At 47.0% G+C, this 11140-nt stretch overlaps 1 long non-coding RNA gene across 1 annotated transcript; it reads left to right on the forward strand.

Moving 5' to 3' along the window:
• The first annotated feature begins 215 nt into the window (after window positions 1-215).
• LOC116537193 lies at window positions 216-2804 on the forward strand. The gene is made up of 2 exons (XR_004263012.1): window positions 216-1858; window positions 2006-2804. It is a non-coding gene; the product is annotated as an uncharacterized LOC116537193 (long non-coding RNA).
• Window positions 2805-11140: the final 8336 nt, after the last annotated feature.

The following is an 11140-nucleotide window of genomic DNA, read 5'->3' on the forward strand; positions in this document are numbered from 1 at the left end:
CCATATGCAAAAAAAAAAAAAAAATGCAAGAAACTTTAGAAAGAATGTAATAAAATGTCCTTGCTGTAAATCTAGTGGTTCTCCATCTTGGATACACAGTTGAAGCACCCGGGGTGCCAGGGGGTGTTAAATTCCTGATGCCCAGTCTCGTTAAATCAGAATCTCTGGGGTAGGCCCCAACCAACATTTTTCTTTCATTTTTTTGGGATAGAATCTTGCTTGTCACTTAGGCTGGAGTGCAGTGATGCGATCATGGTTCGCTGCAGCCTTAACTTCCTGGGCTCAAGCAATATCCTCCCACCTCAGCCTTCCTAGTACCCAGGACTATAGGCGTGGAGTACCAGACCCAAATATTTAAAAAATTTTTTATAGAGGCAGGCTCTTACTGTGTTGGCCAGGCTGGTCTTGAACTCCTAGGCTCAAAACAGTCATCCTGCCTCAGCCTTCCAAAGTTTAGGGATTACAGACATGAGCTACAGCTCCAGGCCAACAATATTTCTTAAAGCTCCTGGGGTGATTCCAATATGCATCCAAGGTTGAAAAACACCCTTTAAAAGAGCTCAGCAAGTGTAGAAGACCAGCACTCACACACTGGTATACTTTATCCAGAGCCCGGCTGCCCAGTCATCTCTGATAACCTAAAATGAAGGCCTCAGAAGCTGCCCTGGAAGCAAAAGTTTCTCTCTGACCTCCTGCCCTCTTGTTTCTGGCTTCTTATTCTCCCCCAATGCTGGCCATGGAAACTAGAATCTCTTCCCCAAGGCACGTCATCAAAACCAGTTTTACCCAAAGCCAGCCATAAAACCTAAAAATAGTCCTTTCACTCCCCACTCCCCTTTCTGTGTGAAAACTGGTCAGAGAGAGAGCTGGAGTAAAGGGAGCTAGCAGAAAAAAAAAAAAAATGGTCAGAAATGATCTGACCCACTGTGTTTGACTGTCATAAGACACCCATTCCAGAGAGGGTCCCACCCCATGCTCAGAAGGAAGGAACAGAGAGGCCAAGAAGAATCTAGACAGGCCTTGCTGGGTTTCACCTCTCAGTCTATTAGTATTAGACCTTTCTTGTCCAATCACATTTCTACACAGTCCAAAATCTGTTGAACCTAAGCATAAAAATGGACAACTTCCCTGTATCTTTAGGTCTTCATTCCAAAGGCTCAGATAAAATTATGATCCAACAAATTTGTTTGCTTTTTCTCCTGTTAATCTACCACTTATCAGTGATTTTTCAGCAGGTCTTCAGAGGGTGGAGGGTGAGTTTTCCCTTGGCCCTGGAAGTGGCAAGGGTCACAGATGGTGTGGACATGAGTGCATGTCCCAGCTGGAGGAAGTTTCAAGGCAGAGATTTGGATAGTGAAGCATGACTAGGGGAGAACAGGTAAGAGTCCAGTCTGTTTTGTTCATCTGGTTCTATGTTCTCTCTTTCTCTCTCCCAACATGCAGATTTCTCAAAAGCAATGCCTGTGTCTACTTTCTCTCTTTCCCAGAGCAAGGCATACCATTGCAGTGTAGGGGAGTGGAGGGCGGGGGAGGTGAGCTGTGGGGAAGAGGCTCCAGGGGTTGTTGAGGATAGAGGGTGGATGCAGTCAGAGGCAGAGACTGAGGTTTCTCCCCAGCCCTGTCTGCCCTCCCTCCATTCTGGGTGGCTAGTGCCCCATGGGGCAAGCAACGTGGTATGTATTCGTGAGTTTATGTTTGGGAGGGGCGAGGAAAGAAAGTAGACTTGTTCTCATGTAACTCTTCAAATCCTTTCTGCGCTTAAAAGAGAAGGACTTCTTTGTCATTTTGTTTGTTTTGAAGACAGTTACACTTGAGGATGATAGTGGGTTAGATCCCTGGATTAGGGGTATGTGTGGAGGTCCTTTCAAGGACATACTTCTCTCAGCGGTACCTGGTCACCTTTCTGTATTACCTAATGATGGTCAAGGTCAGCCCACACACAAGTTAGAATAGGGATAGGAGCTTGATAGTGGGTTAGATCCCTGGATTAGTGGTGTATGTGGAGGTCCTTTCAAGGACATGCTTCTCCCAGCTGTACCTGGTCACCTTTCTGTATTATGTAATGATGGTCAAGGTCAACCCATACACTAGTAAGCAATAGGGATAGGAGCCAATTCTGAACTGTACTGGGAGCGATGGGAATTTGTCAAGAGGGTTTTTAAGAGTGACATGATCTGATATCTATTATTCTGGCTGCTTTGAGAGAACAGATTTTAAAGAATCAAAGGTGGCAGCAGGGAGCCCATTTGGGAGGCTGTTGCAGTGATTCAGGCAAGAGATAACGGTGGTGGGAACCAGGTGGGAGCAGAGAAGATAGTGAGAAGTGTCGTGCTGGATATATTTGAAGGCAGTGCTAAGAGGATTCTTGAACTGTTGGATGTAGGATGTGACAGAAAGAGAAGCTAAGAGGATTCTTGAACTATTTGGATATAGGATGTAAGAAAAAAAGGAGTCAAGGTTACCTTCACGATTTTTCTCCTGGACAACTAACTGCTGGCGAATTCTTGATCATTTTACAGCAGAAAATGATGAGGTAGTGGAAGGTTTTACTGTGCTATAAGTTACAGTGAATGAACTAGAGGTAGAAGTATCAACTTGGATGCACTGAAACAATGCTAAGGAAAAAAACAAGCTTCAGAATGTACATCCATTAGAATATAATTTATATAAATTTGTAAGGCTTGCAAACAGGATTGTGTAAGCCCCATATATAGATGGCAAAAGTATAAAGACAAATACAGTATAATTATAGCCAGGATTGAGCCCCATCTGGGAGCCTCACACTTAACAAAACAGAACAAAACCATTGCTCAGTCCAGATCCTAGTCCAGTTAAACCAGAATCTCTGGGGATAGATCCAGGCATCAGTGTTCTTTGGCGCGTGCCTGTAATCCCAACTACTCAGGAGGCTGAGGCAGGAGAATTGCTTGAACCCAGGAGGCGGAGGTTGCAGTGAGCCAAGATCGCACCATTGCACTCCAGCCTGGATAACAAGTGCAAAACTCAGTCTCAAAAAAAAAAAAAAGAATAATGGCAATGAATTAAAACACATCAGGTATATTTAAATCAATGAGTTCATAGTGATCCTTAAATAAAAAGAAAATCTCTGGACGATGCTAAGAAAGCAACCCATTTTGAAACCTGATAAAGAAAGACAAGCATTTATCCTGCCTTTGTCACTTGAAAGTAACCAGAGTTGATGATAGAGGTTTCTCATTACAGAAGCACTCATTAAGGCCCAGGTCCAGTCATAGGGTGAGAGTTGCCAAGGGGTGGCCAATGGGAGATTCCAGAATCCCAAAAATGCCCCTCTGAGTCTGTCCATAGGGCAGCTCCTTGCAGAGCTTTCTTCCAACAGACAATGCCTTTAATTGTACTCTTCATCCAGCAAGATGTGTGGGTCCCACTTCCTGCACTAAATGCTCTCCCAGCACAGTCTAAGTCAGTCAAAAGTCTTGATCTTGGGGTCTGGTGCGGTGGCTTATGCCTGTAATCCTAGCACTCTGGGGCTGAGGCGGGCAGATCACTTGAGGCCCAGAGTTGAAGACCAGCCTGGCCAACATGCTGAAAACTTGTTCTACAGAAAATACAAAAATTAGCTGGCGTGGTAGTGTGCGCCTGTAGTCCCAGTTACTCAGGAGGCTGAGGCAGGAGAATTACTTGAACCCAGGAGGCAGAGGTTGCAGTGAGCCGAGATGGTGCCACTGCACTCCAGCCTGGGCAACAGAGCAAGGCTCCATCTCAAAACACACACACAGACACAAAAGATAACAAATGTTGGAAAGGATGTGGAGAAAAGGGAGTCCTTACACACTGTTAGCAGGAATGTAAATTGATACAGCCATCATGGAAAACAGTATAGAGTTCCTTAATATAGAGTTCTTGTATGATCCAGCAATCTCACTACTGGGTATTTATCCGAAGGAAATGAAACCAGTATGTTGAAGAGATGCCTGCATTCTTACGTTCTTTGCACTGTTATTCACAATAGCCAAGATATGGAATCAAGATAAGTATACATCAGTGGATGAATGGATTAAAAAAAATGTGGTATATGTACACAATGGAGTACTTTTCAGCCTTTAAAAAGAAGGAAATCTATCACTAGGTGTAGTGGTACACATGTAGTTCTAGCTATTTACTCAGGAGGCTGAGATGGGAAGATTGCTGGAGCCTAAGAGTTTGAGACCAGCTTGAGCAACATAGCCACACCCCATCTTTTAAAAATAATAAAATAAGAAGGAAGTTCTGTCATTTGGGACAACATGAATGAACCTGGAGGCCCATATGTTAAGTGAGATCATGCAGTATTTGTCTTTTTGTGCCTGGCTTATTTCACTTATTTGTGGAATCTATTATTATTATTATTTTTTTTTTCAAAAATTGAACCCATAGGCTGGGCTTGGTGGCTCATGCCTGTAATCCCAGCACTTTGGGAGGCCAAGGCAGGCAGATCACCTGAGGTCAGGAGTTTGAGACCAGCCTGGCCAAAATGGTGGAACCCTGTCTCTACTAAAAATACAAAAATTAGCCGGGCACGGTGGCAGGCACCTGTAATCCCAGCTACTTGGGAGTTTGAGGTGGGAGAATCACTTGAATCTGGGTGGTGGAGGTTGCAGAGAGCCAAGACCACACCATTGCACCCCAGCCCGGGCAACAGAGCAAGGCTCTATCTCAAAAAAACAAACAAACAAACAAACAAAAAACCCATAAAAACAGAGAGTAGAATGCTGGTGGGATGGTGAGATCCTGCACATTGTATGGGCTGGGGGTGCCACTGGATATCACGCCTGGGAATGAGATGCAGCATTGGGCCAGCAGCCCAAGCTGTACACCAGGCTAACTAGGGAGCCTGCCAGGAGGTGTAACTGACTCTGGGTTTATGTTCTTTATGAGCTCTTTGGTACCTTCCTAGGAGTCAGTGCTCATACAAGAATGATAAGAAATCTGTCCCTGACCATGGCAGATGCTGCCTCCTTCACTACCACTGTCTTGGCAGCCCTGCAGGCATCCCTCTTTTCCCTTGGGAAGGTTGTTTTACATACCAATATTGCTCTAGACTTTCTTTTAGCCCAAGTGGGAGGGGTGCGTGTGATTGTTAACACCTCTTGCTATACTGTAGGGCACGTTGTGAGCCAGATGTATGGCTGATGGCCCCACAGGGTTGTGGGGTGAGCCTTATGCTGTGCTGAGGTGCAGGATCTGAGAAATAAAGAGACAGGACACAGAAGTACAAAGAAAACGCAGCTAGGCTTGGGGAGCCACGCCACCTATAAGCGGAGTCAGGTGAGGCCCTGAATGTCCAGAAGCATGAGTATTTATTGTGTATAGGTTAGGGGGCAGGGCAGTGAGTGAAATCATCTTTAAGGATAGTGATAGGGTCGTGAGCAATAAAACATAGGGTCCACCCCCATTAGGTCACTGAGGCTTGAAGGTGGGCCATGCACAGTGAAGAGGGTGCAGTGTGCGATACTTCTATCTATGGGAAAACTACTTCTAAGAAGATTTATAGGAGGATGCTTTAAGTCACATAGCAGTGACAGAGCTGTCAAGGTTACTGCCACCTTCTGGCAGCTTCCAATGGGTTCTAAAGATGCTTTTCAAGCAGCACAGTAGCAAGAGCTGATAAAGTTCACAGTCACCAAGGTGGATTGCCGTTCTGAGGGCAGCCTTCCACAAGAACTGGAGCAAGGTCCTACAACTCCTTTATCAGGAGGAGTGGCTCTCGCCCCAAGCCTGCCATACAGTGGGTGTCTTTACGATACTGAACGCTGCCGCCTGGGCCATGGATTCTTGTCCTGGTATAACTGTTTTCCTTTAAATCATGCTCTGCACTGTGTCTGCTCCAGGCATTCCTCCAATTATAAGCTACTTATCCCTTAATTCATGCTCTGTACTGTGTCCACTCTGGGCATTCCTCCGATTATGAACTAAGATATAATTATAGGTATATATGTAGGGAAATATTCTTTAGGCACTCATACTATCAACTATTATATGAATATATAGAGAGGATTATATAAAGGGATTCTTCAAGCCCTATTTCCATAAACTAATATATGATTATGTAAAGGATTATATAAAAGGAAATAGCTGAGTAGTAACACTATAAAGTGAGATATTCCTCAAGCCCTAACTGTGCCAGGGTTCTGCTTAGCTCTCATTCCTCGGTGCCTATATGGGGGGTTATCCACACTATACCTGGATAAGCACATCAGGTTTCATAGAAACACAAGTAGGCAGGGCACGGTGGCTCACGCTCGTAATCCCAGCACTTTGGGAGGCCGAGGTGGGCAGATCACCCAAGGTCAGGAGTTCAAGATCAGCCTGGCCAACATAGTGAAACCCTGTCTCTACTAAAAATAAAAAAGTTAGCCAGGCATGGTGGCAGCCGCCTATAATCCCAGCTACTCAGGAGGCTGAGGCAGGAGAATTGCTTGAACCCCAGGAGGTGGAGGTTGCAGTGAGCAGTGAGCCGAGATCGCGCCATTGCACTCCAGCCAGGGCGACAAGAGCAAAACTCTGTCTCAAAAAAAAAAAAAAAAAAAAAGAAAGAAACACCAGTAGAGGAAATTTAGGAGCAGGCCCACTGGCTGCAGACAGTGGGGCCACCTGAAGCATCCTTCTTTGACTTCCTTAGCAACTTCTTATCTGGATCGCTGGGTCCTAGGTTAGGTCATGCTCCAAGCAGCCCTGATCATTCCGTTGTGGTAGGGGTCCTCCTGGGCCTCATGAAATGGATTCTGGCTGTGGCTCAGTGATGTTGCACTGAGATTGTGTTAGTTGATAGCGAAATGATGAGACAAATCTCTGCCTTCAAATCCAGGGAGGTTGGTGGCATATGAAATTGACCAGTTTTGCTAAGGGGGATGCCTGGGTTTCTGGTGGACTACGGGGCAGTTCTCCAGGTGGCCTTAGATTGACCCAGTTCTCCCAGCTTTGTCATTGTAATTCTCAAGAATAACTATAGAATGTGCTGGGAATGCATAGCCTGAGGTCAGGAGGAACTGGCCAGAACAGCCTGGGCTCGTTCCTGTCCCCACTATGAAAGAATGCCCTTCAGGCTGGGCATGTGGCTCATGCCTGTAATCCCAGCACTTTGGGAGGCCGAGGCAGGCGGATCACCTGAGGTCAGGAGTTCAAGACCAGCCTGGCCAACATGGTGAAACCCTGTCACTTCTGAAAATACAAAAATTAGCTGGGTGTGGTGGTGTGCACCTGTAATCTCGGTTACTCAGGAAGCTGAGGCAGTAGGATCACTTGAACCCGGGAGGCAGAGGCTGCAGTAAACCAAGATTGTGCCACTGTGCTTCAGGCTGGATGACAGAGCGAGATTCCTCCTCTCCTCAAAAAAAAAAAAAAAATGACGAAGAAGAATGGATTTGGGAAGAAAACCAAAAACCAGTAGTATCTGCCATAATATATTTATGAGAAAATACATGAAAACTTGTAACAATATTCACTGTAGGAACAGGATACTGGTGATTGGGTACATAAAGGAGAATGTCCCTTTTAATATCCTTTTGAACTTTTATAATCTGTTCCATGTGACTATATTAACTAATCACACATTTTTGAGAGAGTAATAAAAATGCACCATACCACATGAGTGGCCAACCTCCCTAGCTGGTTCACTGACAAGAAATTTTTGTGCCCTCACTCTTAACCCCTCAGAGAGGGATATTTGTGTTGTGAAACTCGGGCCACATGGAACTGTAAGAAATCCATTTGATTCAGGGAGCACAGGAAGTCTCATGGGCCTGCATGGGCAGGAGCCCAGAAACGAATACAAATCCAGCTAAGTGTCCTGGGGGTTGCCAATCTTCCTGAGCCAGTGGACCCAGCTGGTACTGGGCCTCCCTTATTCCCTTCCTGACTGTGGTAGGCTTCCTTAGGGGGAGAGAAGGCCAGTTCTGCTGCCAGACTCTTGCCCCAGCACTGCTTATACACAGAGGCAGGAGGAGGCCAGACGCCTCTGGCCAGAAGGGACTAAGGTGGGGAGCCTGGGGGCCAAAGCACAGCCAGCTCCCAGGAAAGCGGGTGCTGGCTGAAGCAGGAAATCTAAAGTCTCTGCCATGCAGAGGTCTGGGCTGCCCTTACAGGACTCTCATCTTTCTCCAGCCTTCATGACTCAAGAGAGCCAAATTTATGAACCTCATCATTCTTCAACTGATGATAATTTTTAGAAAGTAGATTTTCCTTGAACATTTAAACATTAAATATAATCAATTACACTCTTCCCAACTGTAATGACTCAGTCTCATAAATGTTTCAAATGCCTTTAAAAATTGACAAATAATAACATAATCATTACAAAACTGGATCTGTATATGCATACTAAAACCAGTTACAAATGCTAATATGTGGCTCTAAATTTGCTTCTTTATTATTTGCAGTCAGCAGCCCTAGCAGTAGGTGGCAAGACATGTGCTCAGATGTCACTGTCCCGTCCTGGGGACCTCAGAGTTGGCCATACCACACCTTCCATTGGAAGCACCCAGACTCCCCATGGTCTGGACCACAAACCCTGACCCTGGACACATCAACTGGACCAGGGGTGGACCCTGGACCCTAACTCAGATCTCTGTGAACTAGTCAGGGATCTGGAAAAAACCTGTAGAAAGTTATTCCCCAGAAGGGGCGCAAGTGGTGACAGCTGACCAGAGAAATCAGTGATTCATTCCTGGGGTGTCTGAATGCACCTCTCAGGCAGGAGCCCTGAGGGGAAGCTGGCCAGAAGTTGCTGGCACAGTGGAGATAAATGAGATACCAATGTTGTAGCGAGCATGGAGAGTGGGCGATGCAGAGGCAGTACTGGCTCCTGACCTCTGCTGGCCAGTTCTCCTAAGGGTCTGGCTGAGAGGCTGTGCTGGGTGGCTTTCTGCTGCCTGTGCTCAGACAGGCAAAGGCAAAGAACTCAAAAGCTATTCTGAGCCAAAGTGATGGCATGTGCAGAGGTCAAGTGAACAGGAAATGGAAGCTGGTCCAGAAATGTGTGTGCAAGACGTGAGGGGAGCAGGACTGAGTGGAGGGCGACATTGAACTGTGAGGCCTCAACTGATCCCACAGGAGCTCTGAGCTGGGATCACCCAGCAGTTGCCCTGAAATGAGAAAAGAGGGCTTTGTAACTCTCACCCATCACTCATTTAGTGGACATAGGCTGCAACCTACACCAGGGATGGGGGTGGAGCAGAGCACTGGGTGGGGCAGCTTCCTTCTGCCAGGGGCAATGTCAAGTGAGTGATGGCCACTGCGTGTGAGGCAGGCCTGTGGTCAGAATGTGGTTGCAGAAGTCCACTGAGAGGCCAGGCCTGTTTAATCCCAATAGAACATGGGAAGGAGCTGGTGTTCATGAAATGAACCTCTAAGGGTTTGCAGGAGGAGGACTGATGGGATCAGATTTTCCTTCTAGCATGAGGGAGGGGGAACCAGAGCTCAGGAGAGGGCTCTGGCCACAAAGATGGGTGAGGCCAGTGCACAGAGGGTTCTAGAGACCCAGGAGTGGCACAGAGGGAGAGAGCCTGTGGAGATGAGAGGGGAAGGAAAGAGGCGTGAGCACAGCATCTGGGAAAAGTAGCATTTGCAGCCAATGTGGAGCAGGATCTTCAAAGGAGACTGAGGAGGAGGTGGGTGCAGGACAGGTGGTCCTGAGTGTGTAAGTAGAGGAAGAGAGCCAAGGGCTCCAGGAAGGAGAGAATCAGCAGCGCCAGACAAGGACTGAAGAGCCCTCCCATCCCCCCCCAACACACACACACACACACACACACACACACTCTCTCTCTCTCTCTCTCTCTCTCTCTCTCTCTCTCTCTCTCCTCTCTCTCTCTCGTCTCTTGCTCTCTGTGGGTTAATAAACTTGGAGTTTCTGGAGACTGCCTCTAGGTGGCAGTGTGTGCACGTGGTATCAGCAGCTGCGCAGCACTCCCCAGGGACTACCGGATTCCCCCATGGAATCATGTAAAAGTCACTAGAGCTGTGACAGGGACAGGGACAGGTACCTGTGATGTTTGCAGCATCCATCTGTGCTCTGCGTCTAGGTATGCCTCTCTCCCCAACTTTGTAGTGGGAAGGGGACTTTCAGTGCCTCTCCTAGCAGTGTCTGAGCCTAGAGGTCCCAGGGCCTTAGCATCTCAATCTACAGACTGGGGACTCAGGTGTGGTCATAAAGCTGACAGTGCTGGTTCTACCACTTACCAGCTGGGTGATTCCCTCTGAGCCCCCTTTCCACATTTATGTTTCTAGTCAGAGCTTTGTGAAGGTCAGTTTGCATGAGATTGTTGCAGAAGTAACACTCTATGCTGTCAAGTGGCTTTCACAACTGCGTAGATCCCAGAGTTCCCTGGGTAGACGTGAGCAGCTCTCCACCCTGAGTGGGCCCAGCTTTCAGGGGCAGAGTTGGGACTTAGCCCAGGCAGTCCGACTCCTGGTATTATAGTTGCTCTTAACATCTAGAATCTGCTCCCTCCCTCGATGTCTTATTTGGCCACATCTGGGGTTTTCTTCTTTGGCAAAACTTTCTTCTCCCATGTGGAGTCATTACCGTGTGGTTGACTCACAGGCCTGAAAGGGCCCTGGGATGTCACCTACTGAACAACCTTTCTTTCTCTGCCACCTTCAGTTTATGAAATAGGAAGAGGGCAGAAAGACGATGGGACTCCTTGTCACCACCATCTGCTTGGATAGTCTTAGACGCCATCATTAAAGGGTGCTCCACTGTGTCTTATGCCCACACATGTGCTCCTATCACAAATCTTAGTCCTGTTTGCAGGGGACACCACTGGAAGGCAGAGGTCTTATTGCTGAGGCTGTAGTTGCAAATAAGAGTAGGAGCCTTCTAAAAGTTTGCAGATTCCTTAAGATAGATTGTTCTGGAAAAAATAGGCCAAGTATTGAATGACAGGCCAAGAAATAAATTTCTGTTCTCCTTTCCCCAAGGCTTCCTGACCTCTTTTTTAAAGCAAGGCAACACCAATGCAAAAACTGAGCTTGAAGTCAAAGTGCTACCAAAGATGTTGGCACCTAGCTCATTGCCATTGCCTGCACCCCAAGTCCTGCTATATACTGATACAGTGGCCCATCTTCCCACTAGCCTCTTGGTCCTGACTTCCTCACCCTCAGGGCCACTGGCTTCTCCCTTCTC

The sequence above is a fragment of the Sapajus apella genome, unplaced genomic scaffold (assembly GCF_009761245.1).
Source record: "Sapajus apella isolate SASKATOON/1434 unplaced genomic scaffold, GSC_monkey_1.0 scaffold107, whole genome shotgun sequence".
Taxonomy (NCBI): domain Eukaryota; kingdom Metazoa; phylum Chordata; class Mammalia; order Primates; family Cebidae; genus Sapajus; species Sapajus apella.